At 46.7% G+C, this 13,358-nt stretch overlaps 1 non-coding gene across 1 annotated transcript; it reads right to left on the bottom strand.

Moving 5' to 3' along the window:
* Positions 1-192: 192 nt before the first annotated feature.
* LOC131270852 (5.8S ribosomal RNA) lies at positions 193-347 on the bottom strand. The gene has a single exon (XR_009179855.1). It is a non-coding gene; the product is annotated as a 5.8S ribosomal RNA (ribosomal RNA).
* Between the last annotated feature and the right edge of the window lie 13,011 nt (positions 348-13,358).

Here is a 13,358-nt window from a genome sequence, read left to right as displayed (position 1 = left end):
CCTTCTCCTCGTACTTCCGCCTCACGCGGGAACACGGACGCTCTAAATACTTCGAATTCCAATGCCAGTATATTGTAAACCACGGGTTCTTTAATGCTAGCGGGTCGTCGCGACCCTAGTTAACATCATGGTGCACGTCTCGTGACGGGTGTCACGGCGTAGTTAAATGTATGCGATACATTTCTCAAATATAAGCGCTCAGTCATCTGTACATCATGGTAGGTTCCCACGACGTGCAATATGCGTTCAACTTATCAATGTTCATGTGTCCTGCAGTTCACATTATGACGCGCAGTTAGCTGCGGTCTTCATCGATCCATGAGCCGAGTGATCCACTGCCGAGGGTGACTAACTTGCGTAAGCCGCCGCTGTGCGCGTATACCCGTTCCCCGTAGGGAGGAGCAAGCCGCCGCTTAGAGACGAAGCATAAAGTGTCCTCATTCCACATAGGGCAAGCTGGATGAATCCATTTTACCCAGGACGGCCGAAGCGGCGTGGACCAGGGGAGAACTGAACCTTATACTTCACACCACAGTAAGTCTACGTGTCCTCTTCCACATAGGGCAAGCTAGAACTAACTATCTTACCCAGGACTGCCGAAGCAGCGTGGACCAGGGGAGGAACACACTTTTCATGGAAACGTAAGGCATCCATGACTGCCATAACGTAAGCCGCCGCTGTGCGCGTATACCCGTTCCCCGTAGGGAGGAGCAAGCCGCCGCTTAGAGACGAAGCATAAAGTGTCCTCATTCCACATAGGGCAAGCTGGATGAATCCATTTTACCCAGGACGGCCGAAGCGGCGTGGACCAGGGGAGAACTGAACTTTATACTTCACACCACAGTAAGTCTACGTGTCCTCTTCCACATAGGGCAAGCTAGAACTAACTATCTTACCCAGGACTGCCGAAGCAGCGTGGACCAGGGGAGGAACACACTTTTCATAGAAACGTAAGGCATCCATGACTGCCATAGTGCGTAAGCCGCCGCTGTGCGCTTAAACCCGTTCCCCGTAGGGAGGAGTCAAGCCGCCGCTTAGAGACGAAGTATGAAGTGTCCTCTTCCACATAGGGCAAGCTAGAATGAACTATCTTACCCAGGACCGCCGAAGCAGCGTGGACCAGGGGAGAACTGAACTTTATACTTCACACCACAGTATTGAGTAATGTGCCCTCTTCCACATAGGGCAAGCTGGAATGTTCCATTTTACCCAGGACGGCCGAAGCGGCGTGGACCAGTGGAGGACTACACAATCATGAGGTTTGATATCGACTTGTGTGTTTCAATAGGATACCGATGGTATGGTTTGAACCGATTTGATTTAGCCATTCTGAAGTCATCACTTGGTTGAAGCGCTGAACTAGGGAGGCATCGTTTACATATATATTGGTTTTCGCATGCTCTACTAGGTTAATGTCATGAGGTTGGCTATCGAGCATGCCCAAGTGATGACTTGATTGTGTGCTTGCTTGAATTCTTCACATTTCATACCATCGGTTAGTTGTCGAATCATTCCTCGATCATAACCTTCGTTCTTGGTTCATGTATGCTCTCTTCCACATAGGGCAAGCTAGAATTAACTATCTTACCCAGGACCGCCGAAGCAGCGTGGACCAGGGGAGAACTATACTTTGTCTTGTATGCCCTCTTCCACATAGGGCAAGCTAGAACTAACTATCTTACCCAGGACCGCCGAAGCAGCGTGGACCAGTGGAGGACTATACTTTGTTCATAACACCACAGTATTGAGTAATGTGCCCTCTTCCACATAGGGCAAGCTAGAATGAACTATCTTACCCAGGACCGCCGGAGCAGTGTGGACCAGTGGAGGACTACACAATCATGAGGTTTGATATCGACTTGTGTGTTTCAATAGGGTACCGATGGTATGTTTTGAACCGATTTGATTTAGCCATTCTGAAGTCATCACTTGGTTGAAGCGCTGAACTAGGGAGGGGCATCGTTTACATATATATTGGTTTTCGCATGCTCTACTAGGTTAATGTCATAGGGTTGGCTATCGAGCATGCCCAAGTGATGACTTGATTGTGTGCTTGCTTGAATTCTTCACATTTCATACCATCGGTTAGTTGTCGAATCATTCCTCGATCATAACCTTCGTTCTTGGTTCATGTATGCTCTCTTCCACATAGGGCAAGCTAGAATTAACTATCTTACCCAGGACCGCCGAAGCAGCGTGGACCAGGGGAGAACTATACTTTGTCTTGTATGCCCTCTTCCACATAGGGCAAGCTAGAATGAACTATCTTACCCAGGACCGCCGGAGCAGCGTGGACCAGTGGAGGACTATACCTTGTCCATTACACCACAGTATTAAGTATTGTGTCCTCTTCCACATAGGGCAAGCTAGAATTAACTATCTTACCCAGGACCGCCGAAGCAGCGTGGACCAGATGAGGACTATACTTTATACTTCACACCACAGTTTTGAGTACGCCTTGCATAAAGTATCTAGTTTGAACCACGAGGGCTCACAATGTAGAACCGCGAGGGCTCTAGTACCGATTCTCTCGGTACGGCTTGGTCCGTGTTCCTTTATGCTTGTACTCTAAGTATTAAGTATTGTGTCCTCTTCCACATAGGGCAAGCTAGAACTAACTATCTTACCCAGGACCGCCGAAGCAGTGTGGACCAGGGGAGGACTATACTTTATACTTCACACACTAGCCATACTGAAGTCATCACTTGGTGGGGGTGAACTACGGCGGTATCTATCGTTTTGGTTCGGTCTATATAGGGTCGCTTGCATGCTCATTCGAATATAATGTAATTGTGTATGGCAATATGAGCATGCCCAAGTGATGACTTTGTTTCAAGCTCAACAGGTAGGGTATTGAGTCCTCTTCCACATAGGGCAAGCTAGAATGAACTATCTTACCCAGGACCGCCGGAGCAGCGTGGACCAGTGGAGGACTCTATACTTTATACTTCACACCACAGTATTGAGTACGACTTGCATAAAGCCCCTAATGAGAACCACGAGGGCTCTCTCAATGTAGAACCACGAGGGCTCTAGTACCGATTCTCTCGGTACGGCTTGGTCCGTGTTCCTTTATGCTTGTACTCTTAGAAAGTCTCAACCCGGAGGTCTTGACTTTGATTGTCATAGTTGGACTACGACGGGGCATCCGACCATTGCTGATCGAACACCCCTGATTCACCATCTTTCGGGTAGGCGGTACGCGTACCTCCGGACGCGGAAGTCTCAACCCGGAGGTCTTGACTTTGATTGTCATAGTTGGACTACGACGGGGCATCCGACCATTGCTGATCGAACACCCCTGATTCATCATCTTTCGGGTAGGCGGTGCGCGCACCTCCGACGCGGAAGTCTCAACCCGGAGGTCTTGACTTTGTATTGTCATAGTTGGACTACGACGGGGTATCCGACTCATCGAATACCCCAGAAGCACACCATCTTTCGGGTAGGCGGTACGCGTACCTCCGGACGCGGAAAGTCTGAACCCGGAGGTCTTGACTTTGGTTGTCATAGTTGGACTATGACGGGGCATCCGACCATTGCTGATCGAACACCCCTGTTACACCATCTTTCGGATAGGCGGTGCGCGACACCACCGACGCGGAAAGTCTCAACCCGGAGGTCTTGACTTTGTATTGTTGGATAGTCCTCTTCCACTATAGGGCAAGCTGGAAATATTCCATTTTACCCAGGACTGCCGAGGCAGCGTGGACCAGGGGAGAACTTCACGGAATCTTCAGGCATCCATGATTGCCATAGTGCGTAAGCCGCCGCTGTGTGCGTCAACTCGTTCCCCGTGAGGAGGAGTCTAGCCGCCGCTAAAAGACGAAGCATTAAGTGTCCTCATTCCACTATAGGGCAAGCTAGAATGAACTATCTTACCCAGGACCGCCGAAGCAGCGTGGACCAGGCGAAGACTATACTTTATACTTCACACCACAGTATTGAGTACGACTTGCATAAAGCCCCTAATGAGAACCACGAGGGCTCTCTTAATGTAGAACCACGAGGGCTCTAGTACCGATTCTCTCGGTACGGCTTGGTCCGTGTTCCTTTATGCTTGTACTCGCGGAAAGTCTCAACCCGGAGGTCTTGACTTTGATTGTCATAGTTGGACTACGACGGGGCATCCGACCATTGCTGACCGAACACCCCTGATTCATCATCTTTCGGATAGGAGGTGCGCCCACCTCCGACGCGGAAGTCTCAACCCGGAGGTTCGGACTTAGAGTTTTTCCCATTTAAAAGTTTTTCTCTTAGCCATACTGAAGTCATCACTTGGTGAACGATTGAACTAGGGCGGGTTAATCGTTTATAGGTATCATGTGGTTTGCATGCTCTCTTAGGTTAAGGTCATGTGGTTGGCTATCGAGCATGCCCAAGTGATGACTTTGTTTCACGCTTGCTTGATTTCTTCATGATTCCCTGTTATATAGTGTAATCATTCGAGAACAGGGAATCTTTGGTTTTGCTCAACAGGTATTGGATGTCAACTTGGTATCTAGATCGCATTAAGTCTCAACCCTTAGGTTCGGACTTGTATAGTGACATCTTGTTACGGTCTTGAGTCTCAACCCGCAGGTTCGGACTACTTAGTGTTTGATCGAATATAATATGGCAACTTGTGCCTAAGTCTCAACCCGCAGGTTCGGACTTCTGTTTATTTGGCCAATGTATGTATAAGGCAACTTGTGCCTAAGTCTCAACCCGCAAGTTCGGACTTGTGTATTTGTTCGAAGTCATGTATAAGGCAACGTGTGCCTAAGTCTCAACTCGCAGGTTCGGACTTGTTAGTGTTTCGTCAACTTTCATATGGCAACGTGTGCCTAAGTCTCAACCCGCAGGTTCGGACTTGTGTATTTGTTCGAAGTCATGTATAAGGCAACTTGTGCCTAAGTCTCAACCCGCAGGTTCGGACTTGTGTATTTGTTCGAAGTCATGTATAAGGCAACGTGTGCCTAAGTCTCAACCCGCAGGTTCGGACTTGTTAGTGTTTCGTCAACTTTCATATGGCAACTTGTGCCTGAGTCTCAACCCGCAGGTTCGGACTTCTATAGTGTTTCGTCAATTATCATATGGCAACTTGTGCCGAAGTCTCAACCCGCAGGTTCGGACTTCTGGAAGGATCACTTGGCCACTAATGATCCTTCCGCAGGTTCACCTACGGAAACCTTGTTACGACTTTTACTTCCTCTAAATCATCAAGTTCGGTCAACTTCGATAAAGCAGACGCGGTTCACGAGGATCCAGCGAACGATCATCTCCAAAGACCTCACTAAATAATCCATCGGTAGTAGCGACGGGCGGTGTGTACAAAGGGCAGGGACGTATTCAACGCTGGCTGATGACCAGCACTTACTAGAAGTTCCGAGTTCATATGGACCATTGCAATCCATAATCCCTACTAAGTGAGTATTTGAGTGATTTCCCGTTCCTCTCGGAATAGGAGACACGCTGCTACCCACATTGTAGCACGCGTGTAGCCCAGAACATCTAAGGGCATCACGGACCTGTTATCGCTCGATCTCATTTTGCTAAACACAAATTGTCCTGCTAAGCAGCGTACCGTAAGTGCACTTGCGCACACGAACAGCGAAGGTGTCAGGTCATACTCCACCGAAAGGTCCTAACCCGTTCCAATCGGCATCGACGCATTAACGCTGACTGCGTTCTAGTTAGCATATGTGAGTCACGTTCGTTATCGGAATTAACCAGACAAATCAATCCACGAACTAAGAACGGCCATGCACCACTACCCTTAAATTTGAGAAAGAGCTATTAATCTGTCTCACCTCCATAAGTTCGGACCTGGTAAGTTTTCCCGTGTTGAGTCAAATTGAACCGCAAGCTCCATTTCATTGTGGTGCCCTTCCGTCAATTCCTTTAAGTTTCAACTTTGCAACCATACTTCCCCCGGAACCTGACTTTGGTTTCCCGGAAGCTACTGAGAGCACCTGGTTGTAGCGTCTCCCAATTGCTAGTTGGCATCGTTTACGGTTAGAACTAGGGCGGTATCTAATCGCCTTCGATCCTCTAACTTTCGTTCTTGATTAAAGAAAGCATCCTTGACAAATGCCTTCGCTTTAGTTAGTCTTACGACGGTCTACGAATTTCACCTCTCGCGCCGTAATACTAGTGTCCCCAACTACTTCTGTTAATCATTACCTCCGGTCTGAGTACAAACCAATGAAAGATTAGACCAAGGTCGTATTCCATTATTCCATGCAAGATTATTCTAGGGCGTTTGGGCACCCTGCTTTAAGCACTCTAATTTGTTCAAGGTAAACGTGAGCGGTCGAGCTCTATGTTACACTTGCACCCGTTGAAGGGCACACCATGACACAGACTTGGTGCCCTACCACACCATTGAGTCGCAACCAGATTCCGACTTGGCCCACCGACCACGGGTTGACCGGGTCGGCGGAGCCGGACTGTGTTGGACAAGTATCAACTTCGAACGTTTTAACCGCAACAATTTTAATATACGCTAGTGGAGCTGGAATTACCGCGGCTGCTGGCACCAGACTTGCCCTCCACTTGATCCTCGTAGAAGGATTTATGCTCTACTCATTCCAATTATGAAACATCATTAAAGAGTTTCATATTGTTATTTCTCGTCACTACCTCCCCGTCCCGGGATTGGGTAATTTACGCGCCTGCTGCCTTCCTTGGATGTGGTAGCCATTTCTCAGGCTCCCTCTCCGGAATCGAACCCTGATTCCCCGTTACCCGTTGCAACCATGGTAGTCCTCTATACTACCATCCATAGTTGATAGGGCAGATATTTGCGAGATCTGTCGTCGGTGCGAGACCATACGATCAGCATCATTATCCAGACTTCAACTCAATGACACGGAGAACCCGCGATTGGTTTGACTAATAAGTGCACCAGTTCCCGCGAGGGTCCTGGCATGTTGCATGTATTAGCTCTAGATTTTCCACAGTTATCCAAGTAACTAGGTTGATGATCTCGTAAATTATAGCTGTTATACTGAGCCTTATGCGGTTTCACATTAAATCTGTTTGTACTTAGACATGCATGGCTTAACCTTTGAGACGAGCGTATATTACTGGTAGGATCAACCAGAATTCCGACTTTGCGTTCGAATGTTCATTGTCCCATTGCACCCGGAGGAGCAAACACCACGTTCTATATGTTGTCAAGTCCGGTAGCACACGGGAGGCGAGCCCCCGTGCGAACCTCATTGCCCTCGTATCACACACACCCGATGCACCGGACAGGCACTTGAGCGGCATTCGACTCCGCTAAGCGCACGTGCGCCCGATTGTGCATGCGCTGACGGGGCCTTCATACCCCTACCACAGCGACCTTATGCCAAACTTCCATGAATACTTAGGTGAGCTGACAAGGGCCTTCATTTCCCTACCATCAACTAAAGGACACGCTAGGCGCGTCCGATCATTGCAACTGCGGGGCTTTCATACCCCAATCACCACAGTACGCAATTCACCAGAGTTTAATCACAACCCCCCCGGACATGGCACACTATTAACTTGCAACAAAACTTAGTGTGTGCCGGGCACATCGGTTCCACAAAATCATTCCCGATGTACCCCAATTGGGGTTGTGAACGCATCCATGGTCCTCTGACACACCCAACCAAGCGTGGATACTACATACCTCAAACACCCAGTACACTAACAGACAAATCAACATATGGTTGCTTTCCCCCAGACATTTGCCAATCACTTGGCACCCGGACGGGAACTCGCTCCTGATTGCGCCATTGCCACCCATTTGCCAAGAGCGAGTTCTGTATGTAGATTTCATTTGGAAAGACAACCGTGTACTGGATATTCTATCCGACGATTACAGATGACGAGTACGAGACTCGACTACACTCACGGATAATACATTTTGGGTCGAGATTGCTTTCGGGGTTTTCGATTGGTCTTGCGCTTGTAAACGTATAACTTTGACTTGTGGTAACCTCGGTATGTTAGTCGATCACGTGGTTGTGAACTGGGTACGGGTGGGCAATCTGTTCACTTGCACTCTGGGTAGGAATATGGTGAGCGCTATAGGTTAAAGATCATGGTATGGTTCCATCGTGATGACTTTCGCTAGATAGTAGGATGTTTGGATAGTTATAACGTTTTTGGCCATTTGTTCATAGTGTTCGGTTCATTGAGGAATTCGATTGGTCTTTGCTTCACACACGTGGTCGATCACTTGGATGTGAACTAGGGTGAGAATAAGGTGTTCACTAGTGCTCTTAGGTTTTGGATCAGTACTGAGCACTTGATTGGTTTCGCATAATATGTATCCATAGTGATGACTCTTTCCAGCTTAAGATTTCGTTACCAGTTTCGAATCCTCCCCACGTTCGCTTTTACTTGGTTAGGTTTTCGAGTGTAGATTTGAAAGCAATCTCATGTATGTATCCCATCTGATATAAGCCACTGACAGTTCATGTCACCTCGTTCAACTCTCGCTGGGTCACAGAAGTATGTTACTGCGCCCATTATCCCTACTCGGATAGGTTCGGTTCGTTCGTTTTATACTACGGTGAGTAAACTCAATTTGTGCATCGCATAGCCATGGAAAGCAAGCTTTCGCGGGCCTCTTCGACTGTTTTGACGCGAGCTGTGCCCGTGATGCTTGTCATCCCAGGATACTAGACCCCTTTGGACGACCGCATGACCATCAGAAAGTAAATTCCACGTTCGATTTGGGGTGTGAACCCCGAACATAAAGTCTTTGTGTAGAACCACGAGGGCTCTATAGTACCGATTCTCTCGGTACGCTTGGTCCGTGTTCCTTTATGTTCGTACTCTTGTGAATAAGATTCACGTTCGTTTTGGGATATTTGCTACTGTCACCGTTTGAGTACTATGGGGCTTGAACCCCTAACATAAAGTCTTTGTGTAGAACCACGAGGGTTCTATAGTACCGATTCTCTCGGTACGCTTGGTCCGTGTTCCTTTATGTTCGTACTCTTGTGTGTATAATATTCATGTTCGGTTTGGGATATTTGCTACTTTCACCAGGGTCCCGTTCTTCATACAAGTCTGCCTTGCTAATGTGGTAACTTTATAGTGTAGTTCTGACATCCCAATTTTGGGACTTAGCCGATTTTTCGTATATTTCCATATGACCCATAGGGTCCCTTTCTTCATACAAGCTTGCCTAGGGCGATCGGTCAAAACTTGTCTTACTATTCGATTGGTCTTCGCACTTTCACCCTAGGCAGTTCGCCTAGGTCTGTCTTCTTGAGGAGGCCAAAACCCGAAATAAGGAGGTTCGGCCGACCCTGAAACCTCCCCTGTCTGAACTACACTAACCCGATTTTTCAGGGTCCTCAGCGCCATACAACTTTGCCTAGGTCACTTGTACTCTTGACTTAGGCCATCCGACTTGGTCCGTGTTTCTTCCTAGGGTTCACCTAGGTACTTTGCCTTGCTTGATGTGGTAACTTTTTAGTGTAGTTCAGACATCCTTATTTTGGGACTTAGCCGATTTGTCATGTATTTCCATATGACCCATAGGGTCCCTTTCTTCATACAAGCTTGCCTAGGGCGATCGGTCAAAACTTGTCTTACTATTCGATTGGTCTTCGCACTTTCACCCTAGGCAGTTCGCCTAGGTCTGTCTTCTTGAGGAGGCCAAAACCCGAAATAAGGAGGTCAAGCCGACCCTGAAACCTCCCCTGTCTTAACTACACTAACCCGATTTTTCATGGTCCTTAGCGCCATACAACTTTGCCTAGGTCACTTGTACTCTTGACTTAGGCCATCTGACTTGGTCCGTGTTTCTTCCTAGGGTTCACCTAGGTACTTTGCCTTGCTTGATGTGGTAACTTTTTAGTGTAGTTCAGACATCCCAATTTCGGGACTTAGCCGATTTTTCGTATATTTCCATATGACCCATAGGGTCCCTTTCTTCATACAAGCTTGCCTAGGGCGATCGGTCAAAACTTGTCTTACTATTCGATTGGTCTTCGCACTTTCACCCTAGGCACTTTGCCTAGGTCTGTCTTCTTGAGGAGGCCAAAACCCGAAATAAGGAGGTTCAGCCGACCCAGAAACCTCCCCTGTCTGAACTACACTAACCCGATTTTTCAGGGTCCTCAGCGCCATACAACTTTGCCTAGGTCACTTGTACTCTTGACTTAGGCCATCTGACTTGGTCCGTGTTTCTTCCTAGGGTTCACCTAGGTACTTTGCCTTGCTTGATGTGGTAACTTTTTAGTGTAGTTCAGACATCCCAATTTTGGGACTTAGCCGATTTTTCATGTATTTCCATATGACCCATAGGGTCCCTTTCTTCATACAAGCTTGCCTAGGGCGATCGGTCAAAACTTGTCTTACTATTCGATTGGTCTTCGCACTTTCACCCTAGGCAGTTTGCCTAGGTCTGTCTTCTTGAGGAGGCCAAAACCCGAAATAAGGAGGTTCAGCCGACCCAGAAACCTCCCCTGTCTGAACTACACTAACCCGATTTTTCAGGGTCCTCAGCGCCATACAACTTTGCCTAGGTCACTTGTACTCTTGACTTAGGCCATCTGACTTGGTCCGTGTTTCTTCCTAGGGTTCACCTAGGTACTTTGCCTTGCTTGATGTGGTAACTTTTTAGTGTAGTTCAGACATCCCAATTTTGGGACTTAGCCGATTTTTCATGTATTTCCATATGACCCATAGGGTCCCTTTCTTCATACAAGCTTGCCTAGGGCGATCGGTCAAAACTTGTCTTACTATTCGATTGGTCTTCGCACTTTCACCCTAGGCAGTTTGCCTAGGTGTAGCTTCTTGAGGAGGTCAAAACCCAAAATAAGGAGGTTCAGCCGACCCAAAAACCTCCCCTGTCTAAACTACACTAACCAGATTTTTCAGGGTCCTCACCGTCATACAACTTTGCCTAGGTCACTTGTTCTCTTGACTTAGGTCATCTGACTTGGTCCGTGTTTCTTGCTAGGGTTCACCTAGGTACTTTGCCTTGCTTGATGTGGTAACATTTAGTGTAGTTCAGACATCCCAATTTTGGGACTTAGCCGATTTTTCATGTATTTCCATATGACCCATAGGGTCCCTTTCTTCATACAAGCTTGCCTAGGGCGATCGGTCAAAACTTGTCTTACTATTCGATTGGTCTTCGCACTTTCACCCTAGGCAGTTTGCCTAGGTGTAGCTTCTTGAGGAGGTCAAAACCCAAAATAAGGAGGTTCAGCCGACCCAGAAACCTCCCCTGTCTAAACTACACTAACCAGATTTTTCAGGGTCCTCACCGTCATACAACTTTGCCTAGGTCACTTGCACTCTTGACTTAGGCCATCTGACTTGGTCCGTGTTTCTTGCTAGGGTTCACCTAGGTAGTTTGCCTTGCTTGGTGTGGTAACATTTGAGTGTAGTTCTGACATCCCCATTTTGGGACTTAGCCGATTTTTCGTAAAATACCATATGACCCATCAGGGTCCTTTGCTTCATATAAGTTTGCCTTGCTTGGTGTGGTAACATTTGAGTGTAGTTCTGACATCCCCATTTTGGGACTTAGCCGATTTTTCGTAAAATACCATATGACCCATCAGGGTCCTTTGCTTCATATAAGTTTGCCTTGCTTGGTGTGGTAACATTTGAGTGTAGTTCTGACATCCCCATTTTGGGACTTAGCCGATTTTTCGTAAAATACCATATGACCCATCAGGGTCCTTTGCTTCATATAAGTTTGCCTTGCTTGGTGTGGTAACATTTGAGTGTAGTTCTGACATCCCCATTTTGGGACTTAGCCGATTTTTCGTAAAATACCATATGACCCATCAGGGTCCTTTGCTTCATATAAGTTTGCCTTGCTTGGTGTGGTAACATTTGAGTGTAGTTCTGACATCCCCATTTTGGGACTTAGCCGATTTTTCGTAAAATACCATATGACCCATCAGGGTCCTTTGCTTCATATAAGTTTGCCTTGCTTGGTATGGTAACATTTGAGTGTAGTTCTGACATCATCATTTTGGGACTTAGCCGATTTTTCGTAAAATACCATATGACCCATCAGGGTCCTTGCCTTCATATAAGTTTGCCTTGCTTGGTGTGGTAACACATGAGTGTAGTTCTGACATCCCCATTTTGGGACTTAGCCGATTTTTCGTAAAATACCATATGACCCATCAGGGTCCTTTCCTTCATATAAGTTTGCCTTGCTTGATGTGGTAACATTTGAGTGTAGTTCAGACATCCCCATTTTGGGACTTAGCCGATTTTTCGATCCATACCATATGACCCATCAGGGTCCTTGCCTTCATATAAGTTTGCCTTGCTTGGTGTGGTAACATTTTAGTGTAGTTCTGACATCATCATTTTGGGACTTAGCCGATTTTTCGTAAAATACCATATGACCCATATGGGTCCTTTGCTTCATATAAGTTTGCCTTGCTTGGTGTGGTAACTTTTTAGTGTAGTTCTGACATCCCCATTTTGGGACTTAGCCGATTTTTCGTAAAATACCATATGACCCATCAGGGTCCTTTGCTTCATATAAGTTTGCCTTGCTTGGTATGGTAACATTTGAGTGTAGTTCTGACATCATCATTTTGGGACTTAGCCGATTTTTCGTAAAATACCATATGACCCATATGGGTCCTTTGCTTCATATAAGTTTGCCTTGCTTGGTGTGGTAACTTTTTAGTGTAGTTCTGACATCCCCATTTTGGGACTTAGCCGATTTTTCGTAATATACCATATGACCCATCAGGGTCCTTGCCTTCATATAAGTTTGCCTTGCTTGGTGTGGTAACATTTGAGTGTAGTTCTGACATCCCCATTTTGGGACTTAGCCGATTTTTCGATCAATACCATATGACCCATCAGGGTCCTTTGCTTCATATAAGTTTGCCTTGCTTGGTGTGGTAACATTTGAGTGTAGTTCTGACATCATCATTTTGGGACTTAGCCGATTTTTCGTAAATTACCATATGACCCATCAGGGTCCTTGCCTTCATATAAGTTTGCCTTGCTTGGTGTGGTAACACATGAGTGTAGTTCTGACATCCCCATTTTGGGACTTAGCCGATTTTTCGTAAAATACCATATGACCCATCAGGGTCCTTTCCTTCATATAAGTTTGCCTTGCTTCATGTGGTAACATTTGAGTGTAGTTCAGACATCCCCATTTTGGGACTTAGCCGATTTTTCGATCCATACCATATGACCCATCAGGGTCCTTGCCTTCATATAAGTTTGCCTTGCTTGGTGTGGTAACATTTTAGTGTAGTTCTGACATCATCATTTTGGGACTTAGCCGATTTTTCGTAAAATACCATATGACCCATATGGGTCCTTTGCTTCATATAAGTTTGCCTTGCTTGGTGTGGTAACTTTTTAGTGTAGTTCTGACATCCCCATTT

This window comes from Anopheles coustani (assembly GCF_943734705.1).
Source record: "Anopheles coustani chromosome X unlocalized genomic scaffold, idAnoCousDA_361_x.2 X_unloc_67, whole genome shotgun sequence".
Taxonomy (NCBI): domain Eukaryota; kingdom Metazoa; phylum Arthropoda; class Insecta; order Diptera; family Culicidae; genus Anopheles; species Anopheles coustani.
Note: the sequence above shows the minus strand (reverse complement) of the source record. Positions and strands in the feature narration are given on the sequence as shown.